This window comes from Pinus tabuliformis, chromosome 5_1 (genome assembly GCF_031772625.1).
Source record: "Pinus tabuliformis cultivar Carrire ecotype Pingquan chromosome 5_1, CPIR1, whole genome shotgun sequence".
In the NCBI taxonomy this organism is placed as follows: domain Eukaryota; kingdom Viridiplantae; phylum Streptophyta; class Pinopsida; order Pinales; family Pinaceae; genus Pinus; species Pinus tabuliformis.
The window spans coordinates 187300926-187320945 of record NC_142305.1 but is presented as its reverse complement, the minus strand read 5'-3'; the positions used below and the strand labels follow the sequence as shown (position 1 = coordinate 187320945).

The window sequence follows — 20020 nt, the reverse complement described above, 5'->3', positions numbered from 1 at the left end:
CTCAATTCCATCAAACAGACAAGTCGTTGCATGGAGGAGATAAAGTAATGGCGATCACATATGATTTCACCCACGTGGGGATAAGAATAGTGTGCCACCTCGAGTGAATCCGCGTCGTTCCACTGATCTTGGCACCACCCTTCCACACTCCTCTACCGTGAGTAGAACAATTACCAACTTCTCTCATGAAGCAACTAACCAAATGCCAAAACCAAAACACTATAGCATTGTCACCTCATGCGGAAGTATTTACACCATGCATGCACTAAGCCACCACACCATATGCCTCGAGCATGTGGAGAGTGGTGGGTTTGTACCCTAAGGGCATTGTCATTAATTTGTCATAATAGGATTTATTCCACCTTACACCCTATCAAAGACAAAATGAATAAAATATCATAACATCAATTATGTTATTTTTACATGGCATTTGTCAACGAAATATTTATTTGTTATTAATATATTTTGATTTAAAATTTATATACCAACTAAATATAAAATGAATAAAATATCATGTAACATCAATTATACTATTTTTGTATGGTTTTTTTTCAACTTTATATAAATAATATTATTTTTACATAAAATTTGTCAACTTTATATAAATAATGTAGAAATAGAATATCTAAATTAATTTTTATATCTATTTTTTACTTTCAATTACTTTATCTCTATATAAAATATAAACCTAATATAAAAATTAATATTTTATTTATAACTCACTAAAGAAAAATTAATAAATCACTATCAAGTATCCATCACTTTCCATACTAGGTTAGCCATCATGACTCTCAACAACAGATTTACCATGCCAGGTTAGCCATCATGACTCTCAACAACAGACCACGGAGTTGTTGGATGATATGGTGGAATGGAAAGTATATCGTTTACTTTGACGCTGACAAATATGGGTGGGTGTTATCTACTTCATGAAAGTGACAGGAAATCCATCATTGACTTCACTCACCTACAGATGGTGAAAACAAAAGAACAGTCAAACTCCACATTCAGCGTTATATATAATTGCAATCGAATGGCATGTAGTTTTATTTCTAAGATTCTCCTGGATCCATTGTAGAATCGTTTCTGTTTGTGATATCAAATGATGATGTGGAGTTCATTATGGATCATGTCGATTGTGCTTCAGGTGTTGCACCTGTCCATAGGTGACCAGGTAGCAAACAAAATAATTGGACTCCCAGGGCAGCCCCCGGTCTCATTCGATCAATAAGCGGGCTATGTTGTTGAGGATAATGCTTAAAATAAAACTATGTAATTTCTAACAGATTACCCAACAAATTTTGTGTTCTGAGTTATCAAAATTAGGACAACAAATTTATAGATGTATTCAATTATCATTCAACAAATTATTAGGGATAGTAGATTAGTCAGATAATGGATAATGAAATTAGAAATATGTTCGCTATATAATAATGTATTCATTGATCCTATGGAGATATGAGATTCCAATGAGAGTTCAGCTTATGGATTGAGAATTAGCCTTCTCTTATTTGTGTTCATTAGTTTTGTTTATGTTTTCATATGCATACTCTTTCTAGATTTAACATGGTATCAGAGCTAGGTTAAGAGAGTTGATTTATATGTAAAGTGTGTGTTGTTGGGAGGAGGTTTCAAAATTTTGTGAAAGCCATTTGCAAGAGTATTCATATTTTTGTGAAGCCTCTACATATTCAAGTTATTTGTTGGAGTGCTTAACAGTTAGCAACAATGTCCAACAATATGAATATTTCTCAGCCACAAATACCAATGTTTAAAGGTGATAACTTTGGTTTTTGGAGAATTAAGATGAAAACATTGTTTCTCTCACAAGATTTGTGGGATTTCGTAGAGAATGGATATACAGAACCAAATGATCACACACTTGCCCACTGGACTCAAGACGAAAGAAACCAGCTAAAGGAAAATCATAAGAAAGATTCAAAGGCTCTCTTCCTAATCCAACAAGCACTGCATGATTTTAATTTTCCCACACTAGTTGGAGTAACAAAATCAGAGGAGGCATCGGATGCTTTGCAGCAAGCATATCAAGGAAGTGATAAGGTAAAAATTGTTAAGTTGCAGACATTAAGAAGAGAATTTGAAACCTTGTGCATGCAAAACTCTGAATTTATTCAAGATTTTCTCACTAGAGTTATGGGTATAGTGAATGAACTTAGGTCTTATGGAGAAGATTTAAGAGATCAAAAAGTTGTTGAGAAGATTTTGAGAAGTTTGCCTGCAAAATTTGATGGGGTTGTTGTTGCTATTGAGCAATGTAAGGATCTAACTCAGTTGTCTGTGAATGAGCTAATGGGGTCTGTTCAATCTCATAAGCAAAGAATCAATAGATCTTCTGAAAAATCTGTTGAGCAAGCTTTTCAAGCAAGAAGAAATATTTTCAAAGATAAAAGTGGTTCCTTTCATGAGAAAAGACATAACACTTTTTGAAGAGGAAGAGGAAGAGGACAAAAATACAAAGGAGGCAGAGGCCGAGGAGGATTTTTTTCTTCATACAACAAAGGAAGAGGTAATGTTGAAAGTGATGGAGGTAAAAGATTTAATAAATCCCAAGTTCAATGTTTTTATTGTAAAAGATTTGGCCATTATGAAAGAAATTGTTGGAAAAAACAAACACAACAAGCTAATTTTTCTAAAGAAAAAGAAGAGGTTAGCACTTTATTCTTGGCTTCTAATTCAACTAATAATATTTCAAAAGAGGTGTGGCTTATGGATAGTGGGTTCAACAATCACATGATAGGAAATAAAGATGGCTTTGTAGAGATAGATGAATCTAAAAAATCTAATGTACTATTGGGAGATGAGAAGCCAGTTGAAGCTAAAGGTAGGGGAACAACTGCTATGAAGACAAAACAAGGAAAACCAAAGCACATTAATGATGTTTTATATGTTCCTAGTCTAGCACATAATTTGTTGAGTGTGGGGCAGCCCCCTGAATATATTATTACCTACCATTTTTATTAAATCATTGATACATATCTTATCATTAAAATATTTATATGCGAGATGTAAAGTTAAAATTTCTTAATACCAATACAGAAATACAGAAACTCAATGCAATTAGAAAACTGAAAAAAAAAAATGAATTAATTAAATCCTATATGCTACCAAAAACATTTTCAAATTAATAAAAAATTGTGTATCTCACATTATACGCAAATACTTTTTGAGTGGGAGAAAAATAAACTCGCGACATTTCAATGATAAAGCTGATTATTGTTTAATACGTGGGATTGCAGGTCCAGGAGCTTCTTCAATAGCATATGGAGCCTCGCAGGAAATCGGGCCTTTCCGCAAACATAAGAAGCGTTCTTCATTGTATCTGAATAAGTATGCTTCGAACAAATGTAAGTAATTTCTTTCACATTACCATGAGAAAAACAGTATGTCATGTTTCAATCATAGAATGGTTAACTCATATCATGGCATCAATCGTCAATTTGAATATCCAATTTTTATATTGATTACTGAATAATAATTAGTACGGTTGCCTCTCATGATCACGATCTCAGTTGCAAACTTACTTTTTCTGGAATCGCCTGCTGGAGTGGGATTCTTATATACAAATACCTCCTCCAACTTATTCGATAGTGGGGACAAACGCACTGGTACATATATGCTATTTTATCTCATTACCACCTCCGGTTTACAGATTAATAGTACTACAATACTCATACTCTCTGTCCTCCATGGTAGCTGACGATGCGTTAGCTTTTCTTATCAACTGGTTCGAGAGATTCCCTCAGTACAAGAACAGAGAATTTTATATATGTGGGGAGAGTTACGCAGGTCACTATATTGAGATTTTGAAATCGTTTAACTTAATTACGTTGTATAGTTTTAAATATTCCATAATTTTGATGGACAGAGCCCAATCAAATGTTTCTGTATTTTTTTGGCATTATAAAAAAAACCTATTATAATTCAATTTTCATAAAACCTATCATAATTCAATGGTCACCGGAATAGACACTGAATCACAATTAAAATACAATGGTATAAATTGAGACCCTTTGAATTTATCTGTGAACCCAGGGCACTATGTTCCTCAGCTCGCGAAGAAAGTGTACGAATACAACAAAGGGAATTCTAATCCCATCATAAATCTCAAGGGTTTTAGGGTATATATCAGTGTTTTAAATATGTATTGCTTATTTTTCTCTGGTCTCTACACCCTACATGGGGTGAGATTTTTTTGATGTAATGCTCTTTCTATATAATACTGTTGTGTCAATCAAGAAAATTATTGTTCAGAGATCGATGTTGTTCAGTCCATCTAATTCTCAGCTTGGTGAGTAACAGATATTTTTTGTGTACTTGGCTTAATTCAAAGTTTATTAAAATTGACTTTCTTGTACTGCGCACCAGGTGGGAAATGGGGTCACAGACGATTACTATGACAATATCGGCACTATTCAATACTGGTGGTGTCATGCTTTGATATCGGATGCCACTTATAATGCCATTATGAAAAACTGCAATTTCAAGCAACCGAATATTTCATGGGCCTGTAATAATTACTTTAAGGATGCCGTTACTGAAATGAGTAACATAGATCTCGATGATATTTATACCCCAGTATGCACGCAACCCGTAGGGAGTGGGAGGTTCGCCAGATCGACAAAATCGGTACAAATAATGTAATCCTGAAACTATTATTCTTGATCTAATGAGTTTAAGTAACGGGCTCTTGTTTATGCACTTAACAGTTCGCGAGGAGGATAGCTGGCTACGACCCCTGCATTGAAAACTATGGAGAGATATATTATAATCGCCCTGATGTGCAAACAGAACTTCACGCTAACACTACGCATATTCCCTACAGTTGAACTGGTTTCAGGTGTGTCTCAATATATTCAGACAAGTCCGGTATCTAACTTTTCATTTCGATATGAATAATCCTTCAACAAATCCATAATTATGTTTCCATCTTTAATGGCAGTGGGACCTTTAATACTAATTGGACGGATTCAAAATTCTCTGTTCTTCGGATATACATAGAGCTTATTGCGGCAGGGCTTAAAATTTGGGTTTACAGGTGTTTCTTCCACCTATCAAATTATTTCAGTCGAGAATACTGTTTCGTATTCACTGAAAATCTCCGAAACTATCTGGTACCCTTGAATTAATTTTAGCATAGTTTTGGAAGGAATGCACTTTTGCATCTATAATTTTTTTACTCTATGCAACTTGAGAGTAATAATTTGTTTTTTCATTTGTCAATGGTGTCGGGAATTTCTGGTTATTCCAGTGTTGAGAATTTTCTGATAAATTCCGAAACAACAAAAATATGAACAGAGAGTAATACTCTGTTTTCTGATAAATTCAAAAACACAAAAAACTGACCATAAAATAATACTCTACTTTGCCTCAGGATCAAAAATTGATCAAAATAATACTCTGTTTCAATGCAGCGAAAACAGAAAAAAAAAAATCGTTTTGCTGTAACTGGTGTTATAACAACACAGTGTTTTTTCAGTTGCTATAACTTGTGTTGCAGCAACGCTGTTCGTGGTGTTGCAGCAACATAAATTTTTGACGTCAAGTATTTTTGAGTTACGGTGTAACAGCAACGAGGATTTTTGACGTCAAGTATTTTTCGACTTACGGTGTAACAACAAGAGGCAAAAAGAAACTTCTATTTATAAAAATAAACTAAGTGCTAAAACTAAGTCTTCCTCACATAGAGGGATCTTCATAAAAGATTATGCTTAAGAGCATCTTCCTCTTGACAGAGGGATTACAACAGGAATGCTTCAGTTCCACAAAACAACTATCTCAGAAAATTTCAGTACTGCTGTGCAATACAAAAAAAACTCTGTTGTTCTACACTGCTGTGTCTGCATTTTATAGTGCGGGAAAGGGTCTTCACCGCTTTAACTTGCTGATGAAGTTTCTGCTGCTCATAATGAACAGATCTGATCTTTTGCTGTATTTTTTGAGTCGGTGGTGATGAAATCTATGGCTGATAAATGCTGCTACGGCTCGAGAATGGTTCTTTTTCTGTTTCAGCCGTTCTGCTCATTAATACGGTTGTTGAGAAGTAATGGTGTAGCGCTGGATCTGATCTTCTTCTTTCTGAAACACAAAAATAATTAAAGAGTGAAAAGATAGTAATGGCGGTGATTTAAAAGATCGGGAAAAAATGTGGGGCGCCGGATCACGACAAATGAATAAAGTAGCTGTTGTTGTTCTGTTCACTGCAGTTGAAATTATAATTTCAACACTCCCCTTTAATTTCAACTGCTGGGTTATCAGTCATACCCAGAAGTTTCCTTAAAAACTCAAAACTTTTCTGATCCAATGGCTTTGTAAGAATATCTGCAACCTGTTCCTGAGTCCTGCAATGTTGTAAAATGATTTCTCCATTGTTCACCAATTCTCTGATGTAGTGAAACTTTGTGTCTATGTGTTTCATTCTCTTGTGGAATAGAGAGTTCTTGGATAATGCAATAGCTGAGCTATTGTCACAAAAAATAATTGTTGCTGTTGCCTGCTCCTGACATAGACTTCTCAACATTCTCCTCATCCAAACCGCTTGACATGCTGCTGTTGTAGCTGCCACATACTCTGGTTCTACTGTAGACAATGCCACAATTGGCTATTTCATGAAAGCCCATGAAATGGCTCCTGAACCTATGTGAAAAATGTAACCTGATGTGCTTTTCCCGTCATCTACACTTCCATCCCAATCACTATCTTTGTATCCAACTAAATCTGAACATTCTGAAACAGTATAAAATATGCCATACCTTTTTGTACCTTTAACATACCTCAGAATTCTTTTTGCTGCCTGCCAATGTGTTTCTTTTGGCTTCTCCATGAATCTAGAAATTAAACTAACAACATACATTATGTCTGGCCTAGTTGCAGTTAAATACATAAGGCTGCCGACTATGCTCTTGTACACACTAGGGTCAAAATCCTTGCTGCTGTCTTCTTCGCTGAGTTTTAATCCCATCACTGTGGGAGTGATTGCTGCCTTGCTGTCCTGCATGTTAATCTGCTCAACACTTCATTTACATATTTTGCCTGTGAAATAAAAATTCCATTTTTATTTTGATCTACTTATATTCCTAAGAAGTATCTCAGCAAACCCATGTGAGTCATCTCAAATTCTTCTTTCATGACTGATTTGAAATTTTCAATGAGGTAGTCATCATTACTTGTAAAAATCACATCATCAACATATAACAAAACAATTAAAATTTTACAGTCTTTTTCTTTGATGTAAACAGTGGGTTCTCCCTCACACTTCTCAAATCCGTTTTCCAGTAGATAGGAATCTATCCTACTGTACCATGCTCTTGGCGCTTGCTTCAGCCCATAAAGAGATTTCTTCAATCTACAGACTTTGTACTCTTGGCCTTTCTTCTCATAGCCTAGAGGTTGCTCGATGTAAACCTCTTCCATTAATACTCCATTCAAGAATGCTGACTTCACGTCCATTTGGTAAACCTTCCATTTGTTTTGTGCTGCTATGGACAGCACTGCTCTTACTGTTTCCATTCTTGCAACCTGTGCGAAAGTCTTCTCATAATCTCTCCCATACTGCTGCTTGTATCCCTTGACAACAAGTCTTGCCTTATGCCTTTCTATCTTTCCTTCAGCATTACTCTTGGTCTTGTAGACCCATTTAACTCCAATGACTTCTTTGCCTTTTGGTAGCTCAACTAAATCCCATGTCTTATTTCTTTCTATTGCATTCATCTCCTCATCCATAGCTTCTATCCATTTCTTATCTTTAATTGCATCTTCGAAATGAACAGGGTCATCAACGTGACAATACAAAGCAAACAGGGAATTCATTCCTTCATCATAGATATCACTTAAATTTCTGAATTTCTTACCTCTTTCATTCGGTGTGCAAGTGCTTGTAGATGCACTTGAATTTCCTCCTTGTGGTGTGCTTGGAAAAGCACTCTCATTTCTCTTCAAGGGTGTCTCTTGCTGTTCTGTTGTTGGCGCTGTTGTTTGGGGATGTGTTTCAGCCAACTCCTCATCATCATCATCATGAGACAAACAGTTTTTAACATTAATTGTTTTCTCTATGCTTCCATCCCAAGCTTCCTCTTCAATAAATTGAACATCTCTGCTCACAAAAAACTTCTTGGTGGATGGGATATATAACCTGTAAGCTTTGGATTCTTCACTGTATCCAATGAAAATACATTTCTCCCCTTTGCTGTCCAATTTCTTCCTTAGCTGATCTGGAATGTGTGCATAAGCCACACAACCAAAAAATTTCATGTGGGTGACTCTTTGCTTTCTCCTACTCCATGCTTCTTTTGGGACTCTGTTCATCACTGCTTTTGTAGGACATCTATTCAAAATATATATTGCACAGTGTACAGCTTCAACCCAATAATCATTTGGCAAATGCTTTGCCTTCAACATGCTCCTCGCCATATCCATGATTGTTCTGTTTTTCCTTTCAGCAACTCCATTTTGCTGCGGGGTGTACCTTGCTGTAAATTGCTTATGAATTCCATTTTCTCTGCAAAAACGTAAAAATTCTTTGGAGATATACTCACCTCCTCTGTCAGTTCTCAAAACCTTGATATGCAGCCCACCTTGATTTTCTACAAGTGCTTTGAAATTTTGAAATTTTTCAAACACTTCACTCTTATTCTTCAGAAAATAAACCAAGTCTTTCTGGTAAAGTCATCAATAAATGTTAGAAAATATTGGCTGTCTGCAAGTGATGGAGCTTGCATCGGTCCACATAAATCTGAGTGGACAATTTCTAAGGGTGCTTTTGCCCTTATGCTTTTCCCAGTTGGAAAACTTTCTCTGTGTTGTTTTCCCAATATACAACCTTCACAAAGGCTGTCTGGCTTTTCTATCAATGGTAATCCTCTTACCATTCCTCTTCTACTCAACAAATTAAGACCTCCAAAGTTGAGATGTCCAAATCTCAAATGCCACAACCGATTTTCATCCTTTGGTACGCTTTGGAGAGCCTCTTGTGTCACTGCTGCAACTACTTCTTTATTTTTCAAATCTGCTTTTATTCTGAGAGGGAACATCTTGTTCCTTGTCATCTTCACTTCAGCAATACAACGTTTGCTGGGTAATCTGTCCATGATGGTGCATACATCATTCTTAAAGAAAACATTGTAACCCTTCTGAACAAGATGTCCAATACTCAAGAGATTACACTTCATTCCAGGAACATAATAGACATCTGCTATGGTTTTCTTTTCACCTTTCTTTGTAAATATTTTAACTTCTCCTTTTCCCATAACATAAATTTTACTATCAGTCCCAAGTGTGACTTGTGATTGCACACTCTGATCTAAAACATAAAACAGGGCTATGTTTCCTGTCATATGGTTGCTACAACCAGAATCTAGAAACCATATATCCTCACTGTTTGTTTCAGCCATATTACAAACTAACAACACATTATCTTGACTGATCTTTTCTCTAGAGATATTTGCACTAGATCTATTACTCATATCATGATGCTTCTTCCTACATTCATTTGCATAGTGCCCATATTTTTTACAATAATAACATTGGACATTGGATTTTTCATACCTTTGTCCTTGAGCATGATATTGTCCACTTTGTTGACTGCTGCCATGGCCTTGGTTCTAATTCGGATTGCTGCCTCTTCCTTGAACGTTTGCTGGACTGTTTCTTCCGCCCCTATATTGGGTTCTGCCTCTTCCTCTCTTGTTTCCTCTGCCTTGACCTCTTCCTCTTCCAAATGACATTTGGGTCTTGAAGACTTGCTCTAGAGATGAGTTTTCAGTTCTACTCAACCTCTGCTCATGTGTTATCAGTGATGCATGAAGTTCATCAACTGAAAAATTTGAGAGATCCTTTGTCTCTTCTATGGTGGTGACAATCACATCAAACTTTGAGGGTAGGCACCTCAATAGTTTCTCCACAATCCTCCTTTCTTCAAGAGTTTCTTCATGAGACCTTATCTGTGTGACCAAACCAATTGCTTGTGTGAAGAATGAGTCAATATTGTCTGACTCCTTCATACGCAGGTTCTCAAAATATTTCCTCAGCAACTGTAGTTTTGTTGTCTTCACTTTCTCCATGTCTTGATAGGATGTCTTGAGAGTTTGCCATGCTTCTCTAGATGTCTTGGCTGCTGCTATCCTCGGAAACACACGCTCATGCACTGCTTGATATAAAAGTACAAAGGCTTTTGAGTCCTTCTTCTTATTGCTCTTCAACGGCTCTTTCTCTGCCTGAGTTAATCCAATAAACTCTTCTTCATTTGCTGGTTCTTCAAATCCGTATTCAACAAGTTCTCATAAATCTTGTGAGGCAAACAGGGCTCTCATGGTTATTGCCCAGTAGTCATAATTTTTCCCATTAAATTGTGGGAGCTGGGTATTAAACATACCCACGCTGGTGCTGGCCATTCTTGCAATACTTGACTGTAAAAAAATCACTTAATTGTCTTCAGCAGCTACACAAAAAACTAATCTGAAAAATACCTTGACAGCGTTTTCACTCTGCTAGATAATTTGCTGCAGCTACAAATCTTCTTTCAGCTTCTTTGATGTCTTCAAAGAGCCTGGACATGCTCTGATACCATGTCGGGAATTTCTGGTTATTCCAAACAAAATACAGTGGAAAATTCCTCTGTTTCCACTGTTGAGAATTTTCTGATAAATTCTGAAACAACAAAAATATGAACAGAGAGTAATACTTTATTTTCTGATAATTCAAAAACACAAAAAACCGAGCATAAAATAATACTCTACTTTGCCTCAGGATCAAAAATTGATCAAAATAATACTCTGTTTCAATACAGCGAAAACAGAAAAAAAAAAATCGCTTTGCTGTAACTGGTGTTGTAACAACGTAGTTTTTTTTTCAGTTGCTATAACTTGTGTTGCAGCAACGCTGTTCGTGGTGTTGCAGCAACATAAATTTTTGACGTCAAGTATTTTTGAGTTACGGTGTAACAGCAACGGGGATTTTTGACGTCAAGTATTTTTCGACTTACGGTGTAACAGCAACAGGCAGAAAGAAACTTCTATTTATAAAAATAAACTAAGTGCTAAAACTAAGTCTTCCTCACATAGAGGGATCTTCATAAAAGATTATGCTTAAGAGCATCTTCCTCTTGACAGAGGGATTACAACACGAACGCTTCAGTTCCACAAAACAACTATCTCAGAAAATTTCAGCACTGCTGTGCAATACCAAAAAAAACTCTCTTGTTCTACACTGCTGTGTGTTACAAAAGGACTTTCAATCTATGTTTTTCTACACTGTTGTGTCTGCATTTTATAGTGGGGGAAAGGGTCTTCACCGCTTTAACTTGCTAATGAAGTTTCTGCTGCTCATAATGAATAGATCTAATCTTTTGTTGTATTTTTTGAGTCGGTGGTGATGAAATTATGGCTGATAAATGCTGTTATGGCTCGAGAATGGTTCTTTTTCTGTTTGATCCATTCTGGTCATTAATAACGTTGTTGAGAAGTAATGGTGTAGTGCTAGATCTGATCTTCTTCTTTCTGAAACACAAAAATAATTAAAGAGTGAAAAGATAGTAATGGCAGTGATTTAAAAGATCGGGAAAAAATGTGGGGCGCCGGATCACGACAAATGAATAAAGTAGCTGCTGTTTTTGTGTTCACTGCAGTTGAAATTATAATTTCAACAAATGGAAATGTTGGTATCATCTTGTCTAGCGGCGACGTTGACTCTGTAGTACCTGTCACTGCAACAAGGTTATCAATTAATCAACTCAATCTTTCTGTTCCAATTTCATGGTATCCATGGTATCTCAATAATCAGGTGGGTATATTCTTAACAAAATTCTGAGGTTTCATTACATATATAACAAGTCAGCGTTCATTCGACTTTCACTGTGATATAAAGTTTTACTAATTATTTTTTGGCAATGGATTGATTAATAGACTGTTGGAGGATGGACTGAAGTATACATAGGTCTTACCTTCGCAACTGTAAGGGGGGCTGGCCATGAAGTTCCACTTTTCCAACCTGAAAGGGCTTTAAAACTTTTCCAATCATTCATAATGGGTCACAGTTTACCAAGCACCGTCCCAACCCACAGCTGACTCTATCAAATCTCGTTATTGTTGTTTGTAGATAAGGTGATCCAACTTACTTTTAATAAAATTTCGTGATTGAAACCCCGCCGGCACGGGGGTCTTGTCTAGAGGCAACAATTTTTTTCTCTATATATTTTTTGGTTTGAATTTGGTAATTTTTGAATTTTAAAATTATATATTTTTGGTTTGAATTTGGTAATTTTTGAATTCTAAAATTTCAAACTTAGTGTTTTAATCAAGATTTTATAGTAGAAATAAATTCAGCATTATTAGAAAACTTTAGGGTATTTTAAATTCTACAACTTGATTTAATTTTTTAAAAAAACTTACTAAATTTAATCAAAATGTTGTCTAGCAAAGGCTACATCTTAACTAGTACATGCAAGGTAGTTTAAATGTAGCTAAATCAAAGGCTACATCTTAACTATTACATGTAGGGTAGTTTAAATATAGCTAAATTAAAGTAAAAATATGCAAGTTAGTGTTAAACTAAGTTGAGATATTTTGTTAATTGTAATTCTGCATTGTGGGGGTGGAAGGTTTTACATTTTCTTTGTAAATTATAGATAGATATATTTTAAATGGTATTCAATGAGGCCTAACAAGGACATGTACACAAGAATTATATAGATGCTACACCAATTTTCAAAGAAATTTTGTATCAAAGTGAAAATATTCATTTCTCCTTTGCATCTATGTATCTAGGCTTTCAAGCCTTATTTCTTTTCTAGAATTAATACAACATAACCATTTTTTTGATAAGAAAAAAAAAAACAAAACAAAAAACAAAAAGAGAAAGAAAGAAGAAAAAAAGAAACAAGCCAACTTAATATGACTTGAAAAAAAAAAAAAACAAATTTAATAGGAGGACATAAGAGAATCATTCAGAATTTGACAACAAAGCTAAGCTAGAAAATATTACTGAGATAAACTTAATATGACTTGATATTTGATAAATTTTGAACCATGTTTAAGAAATTAGTGAATGCTCGGAAATTTGACAACCAAGAAAACTAAGTAAAGCAAATGGATAAATTCAACCATTTGTCTCTTTTATGAAATTCCACCACAAATATTTAATAAATGTAATAATAAAAGGAAATAACAAATTGAAAGGATAACAAGAGGCTCTACAATTCATATATATTCTAGATCAAATAGTTATCTTATATCATTGAGAAATTAAAAATAGTTACATATTTCATGAAATGCTAACACATAGATTTAATAAATGTAAATATAAAAGGAAATATCAAACTGAAAGGATAAGGGGAGGTGTTTACAATTCATATAGTCTAGGTTAAAAGTTACCTTATATGAATTGTAAACTAAAAATATCAACCCCAAAATATAATAAACTATTCAGAGTAGGGAATTCAGAAAGAAGTTTTAAGCTATCTATCTATATTGATGGGAACTTAAGTATAGCTAAATACTACCTGTACTCTCTATAAATTTTGACTTTCTTTCTTTTTTCTTTTTCTTTTTTTAAATTGTTGGAGAAATTTTTATTTCAAAGTTTCTACCAAAATCTTAGTGATTATACTATATTGTTAAACTTGCTTAGTTATAGCTTCTTTTTCAAACCTATGAAATGAATCAACAAAGGTAAGCCCACTCTCCTCCTTTGGCTTTGGATTATAAATACTTTAAGAAAAATGAACTTCTAACCAATTAAAAACAAGTTGAAATATTTTTTCCCAAACCAAATACTCATTAAATCATTAAACATATAAATTAAAATTATTTGATATTTTCCTTATATGTTATATTAACTTTAAGTAAGTAATATAATATTGGTCAACAACATTCATGCCATTCTGAAAAATATATGATATATTTTTTTGGATGGTATAACTTTTTAAATGAATAAAAAAAAAAAAAATCAAAATAAATAAATCCAAATTAAAACATACAAGTGATAACAAATCTTAAATTAACAAATTAAAATAAATAATAATATTTATTTTGTAAAGTAAAAAATTATCATGATTATTTAATATAAAGTAACATGTATTAAAAAATATTTTTAAAACATATATTCTTAGCATTTTAGTTTTGGGTACTTGGCAATTGATATATATATATATATATATATATATATATATATATATATATATATATGAGATAGTCATATTAATGTTATAATATTTACCAACATCAATATTTACTCGGTTTATTAAAATTATGAATGTTTTTTTTAAAATATCAGTATTGCACATTAAATATTTAAATAACACTTTTATACGTTGAATATTTACATAACACTTTTATTAAGATTCCATATAAACAACATCACTCGTGGTAACACTCATAAACAAATAAATAAATATGGTAACTTAAAACTGAGGGCCAAATACATAATCCACAAGAATATAACATTAATTTTAATTTTGATACTATTCTTTGTCAACCATACCAGAGCTTCCAATTTACTTATAATATTTTTAATAAGTTACCTGGTTATTAATGTTATGAATATTTTTTAATATATCTGTAACATGCTAAAACTTTTATTAGAATTGTGTACTAACAATATGATTGGTCATAATGCTATCTTGAAGTCAACAACTATTGTAGCTCTTGCTCACTATCATTACCAACTTTATAAATGTTTATGTCATGTTATAATAAATAATTAGAGGAAACGCTAACGAAGATAAAATAATTACAGTCACATTTTATTAAATGACACCCTAAACAAAGCCATGTCCAGTATTCTTTCTGGACGTACAGGTTGACTTATAAATTGAATTTGCTTAATGAGACTTTGCTACAACTCAATTCTTTTTCTCTTCAGTTCGTACAATTAAATTTTACAAAGAAGAATGAACATATACCTATTCATACGTAACTTTATTTTCCTTTTTCATCTTTTTCCATTGCTCAGGATTTTGCAATCCGTCGTAGTTCATCAATGAATACAAGAGAGTTGGAGAAACCATAAAAAAATCAAGTGAAGTTTGTTATTAAGAGATTTATAAGAACACATGCCTGCAAAACATTGTGATTCTCTTGCTTGGGCATTATGATCACCTAGGTATTCCTGTGTCGTAGCAGGTTCCAGTGGAGGGATCACCTAATTATGCGTGCATCGGAACGAGCGTCAGTGGAGAGTGCCAGGTTGAAGGGCATTGTCATTGACCCAGCTAAGTGCGTCTAGGTTCACATCTTCTTGCCGAATGATGCACCCCCACACAGGTGCAACGACAGACTTAAGATCTCCTCCACACCCGAATAATTAGCGTCAGTGTTGCAAGAAGCCAAAGAAAGTTGAATTGTAACTCTCAAATGCTTACCACGTGCTCTTTTCTGATTCTGAATTTAATCATTCGGTTAATCGATCCTGTATTGACTATGTATTAACTATCTGAAAGTTAGTTATGTTATTAATTAGTTATGTGATCGGTTAATTAATAGTAGGTTGTAATCTGTATGGTCTAAACGGAGTATTCAGAGATCATCAACTATAGGATTTTATAAGGGGTAGGGTATAAAATATACACGTTTGCCAAAGTTAGTAGAATTTGTTAGGAAAAAATGGTTATTTGAGTAGGTTGAAAAATAAAGAAATAGGTCATGATTATTGTAATTATATCACAAAAATTTGAGATAGTTATTTTTATGGGTGCAGTAAATCTTATTTAAAATAAGATTTAAACCAATTAAATAATAGGTAAATAATTTTAAATATTAATAAAAAATATCAAAATTCAATCCATAATGTTAAACTAGGAAATAATTACATTTTTAAGATCATATGTGTAACAGATATGGTAATATCATATTATAAAAATTATATAATAATGTCAAATTATAAAAAATATATAAACAAATTTTAAACCATTTAAATAGATATAATTTAATTGCTCTTTATCATACTAGGTATATATAAGATTGTAATTTTATTATATTTGGGTATATATAAGATTGCAATTTTATTATATTTTGTTGGGTTGGCCGACTGGACTTTGTTATAGAATTGTTGGTGTATGTTATCTTTCGAGAGATAATACATTTCATGTGTTGCGTATAGGCGTAGTCATGATGAAAGTTGATATTCTTGTTGTGTTAAGTTGTTATCAATCAAATGATTTTAAATAAGTTAGTTAATTTAAGAGTAGTTTATAAAGTTATCATGAATGTATAACAGAGTTGTTCGATCAAGTATTTATTAATAAAATAATGGTTGATATTGGAGTTGTTAATAAATCATTTTTTTGTTAATGGTTTGTTTACAAGAATTCAGAGAGATGAAAAAACTGTTGGTGACACTTTTAGAGATGATAAATAAATTGACACATGTAGTAGTGATTTAATGCATCATTTTGTAGAGTATGTATTGGAATCTATGGTGCTACTCTCATGTCTCAATTTGTAAGCAATTATGGTTGGCTACAAACGATGTTGGCCCATAGACTCGAAAGAGGGGTCACCTAGAAAAGAATGTTTCTTATGACTTTTCAAGTTAAGCACTAAGAATCCACAATTAGACTCAATTTTTTTTTTGTTAGTTAGTAGATAATACTTATATTACAAAACAAACATAGAGCACAAACAAGCCAGTTGGTCTCTGAGATTGGCAACCAGACCAAATGTATAATTTTTTAATCTTAATCACATATTTAACCCAACATTCTATAGGGTTTTTCCTTCTTTGGTATCCCTTATATAATTCAACAAAATTACCTACCTTTTGTCTATCTTACTAACTACACATTTTGGATCCACATGCTCGAATTTAACAAAATAACTACTATATTGCCTATGAAACTATGCAACAAAACTAAACAAAAGAATGGACAATGCAATAATCAATTAACATGACTTCCTTTCGTCGCTGTTCCAGCCACAAGGGTTTCTCCCTCACTTGGAGTTGTCGTTGATGCTCCCCTCACACCTGGAGTTTTCTGTTGATGACCACCTGCAACTCTAACCTCTTGAACCCCATATTTTCTCACACGGGCTAAATCCCCTTGCTCCTCCCCCAACTTGATGTCCAGATTATTGATGTACCTCACTTAGATTGAGAACATATTATTCATATCCCCAATCATATCATTATGCATGAATTCTATTCTCCCCATTCCCTTGAGAGCCTCCTCAATATTTCTTAGTCTCTGGTCTATCCCCTTCAACTAGAGTTGTTTCTCCATATGTATCCTAGTTTTCTCCTCTGATCCCTCCACTTGCAGCTTCCGAACTAGATCTTTTATATGCCAAGTGGTCTCGAGGGTCTCATGGTACACCATCATCTGAGTTATGGTATTCCCTTTGTCAATTATCCAGTCTGCTTCCTCCTCAATTCGGTCATCTCGGACAACTTTGTGTTGTCTTCTAATCTCATTCTCCTAGGTTTCCACTATCTCCTTCCCTTTCTATGGGATATTCGTTTGACAATTGATCATAGCCAACCTCATCTCATCCTCCATTTGAGTCCTTTTACTGGCCTCAGAACCTTGAGCATCTACGTGAGGTCTGTCCTGTGGCTTACCTCCATCATTGTGACCCTTTTCCATTACACTCCTCAAAACCTTAATTGTATGATCTAAAATTGCTAATTCACCCTCATTGTTACACAACTTTCCATCCCTCAGCCTTATCGCTACAATTCATCCTTCTTGTCCTGACTCACATTTTAAAGGAAACACCCAAGACATGACCAACATCACCGATTTTTTAGTGTATTCCTTCTCTAATTTTGGTAAATTAGTCATGCTAATGGTGTTTCAGTAAAAACATGACAACTAGTGGGCATCCTCCCTCTATTTGACCCTTTGATCATTTTTACAATCATAATGGCCATTGCCTTGCTCAAGTATGCCACCCCTCGAGATATCGTACTTCTCCACTCCTCTTGCAGCCTTCTCCAATTAATGAGGTGATCCGAAGGATGATCCATTAAGGAGGAAATCCCCTCTCTCCCATCATCAATTTTCACTCCTTCCTTATGTGGTGAACATGTACCCCTTCTCATTTCCAAACTAGCTACTACCTTTATTTTTATAATGAGGGTTATTCATTTGCGTCGTCAAGTGGGTCGTTGTCCTGATTCGGGTCCACCCCTTCTCTTTCAATCCACCTTCCTAAAATGGAGTAATCTCTCTCCAACAACCTTCATCATTATTCCTTTAATTGACACTGAAACATTCCCTCCCATGCCATGCTGGTTAGCGATTCGATGCTCTCGACCCCTACATTTTCCACCCTATCCACCAACGTATTTGTTGAGCGATGTACTAAGGTGAACTCCACAACTTTCAATACCTCAAAATGTTTCTAAATGTGTTGGATTAACTGTGTGAGACAACAATTATTTGTTACTTTTCTCAATTGTGTACCACATTGCATCTCTCGAGTTATTTGGATGAAGAACTCAGAGTCCCCTTCGACTATCATGTTCATCATTCCTATGCGGATCATCATTTATATCCCATGCTCCACAACCTGGAATTATGTTGCATTGTTTGAGGGTTGTCCCATGTTTATCAACTATAATCTACATATTTTAGCTTTCCAATCTTTAATGACACCTCTAGTCACTGCCTTTCTTGAATTCCTTTTCGACGCCCCATCAAAACTCAGTTTCAAGAAACCGTAAGGGGGATCTAGCCACATCTCAGATCCAAGTTGGATATGGAGTTCATTGGATCAGTGGCTCAGACCAATTAGGCACTCCATATCAAAAAATTTCATAATTCTTACCTCCTAGGGGGATGAATGTTCCTTTTAGCATTGAGTGCTTATGCTAATAATTGTCTCTCTAGGATGACACCTTATTTCCTCCACTATGTTTTTGATAGGAAGCTTCCTATCAGGGAATATGTGTCAATTTCGCTCCTTCAAGACCACCCAAAGGATGAACCCTAGAATTAAATTCTAGGTCATATTAACCACCTCATTTTTGGTAAATTGGAACTTTCATTCCTCTATTGTTTCATGCATGCTCTCCCTATTTCTATTCTTTTGTCGAAGGATGAAGGTCAACTAGTATGAGAGAGTCTCCGAATAGCCACAAGTTTTAAGTAGATGATTAACGTTTTCCTCTACTTTTTCACAGAGACGACACCAAGAGGCACCTATATATCCCCTCTTTATAAGATTGTCCTAGGCTAGAACCTTCCTATGTAAAATTGTCATATAAAAATTTTAATTTTCAACCAGTCTGGAGCACCCCATATTTTTTTCCATGAAGGATCATTGAAATCAATATCTCCCATAATGATATATGCTTTAGCTTCCTTCAGGTTGAACTCCCCTCCTTCTCTTTCCCCCACCTAAGCTGATCCTAGTCATTATTAAAAAACAAAACTCTCCAGTTCATCTCCTCCATTAAATTTTCAATGGCTAAGTCGTTGAGGCCCAACTGTTGAAATATGTTTAGAGTCCATCGTACCCATTTTTATTCTCCAGTTCATGTTCCTAGAATTTGTGGAATTATTTGTACCCGTGGTTGTTCATGCTTCGTTGGAAGGGATGCCATTCCTCTCTGATTAACTTTGGTTGTTGCTGCCAAGCATCATTCCAGAACAAGAGTTCTTTTCCATTTCTTATTTCCTAGAGACATTGTTGTTGTGTGATGCCTTTATTATTCCATGCCAGATTCCAAATAAGTGACCCCTGGATTGAACTCTAGAGCCTCACTAGGTCTTTTGTTTTGGAGTTAGGAGCATATTTTGATTCCACATATTTTCCCATGGTGTCAACCCCCATTTTAACCATCACTACCAAAATTTTGATCCCTTTTCTCTATTATTTATTTCTCGATCTTGAAGACCATGGCCTCTTGCATCGTTGGGTTTACATATATTATTTCAAGCCACTAACACCCATTTACGTTTTTCCTCTGCCCCTCACCATATGAAGTTCCTTTGGAATATCCTGATCTTTTGGGCACTCCCATAGGATCAGGAAGGATAGATAATATGTAGCTTGGGATAGCCTGAAGC

The 20020-nt window shown here is 34.5% G+C and overlaps 1 pseudogene; it reads left to right on the top strand.

Annotated features, from left to right (window-relative positions):
• Window positions 1-1129: 1129 nt before the first annotated feature.
• On the top strand, window positions 1130-12077 carry LOC149164036 (serine carboxypeptidase 24-like; annotated as a pseudogene).
• The last annotated feature ends 7943 nt before the right edge of the window (window positions 12078-20020 follow it).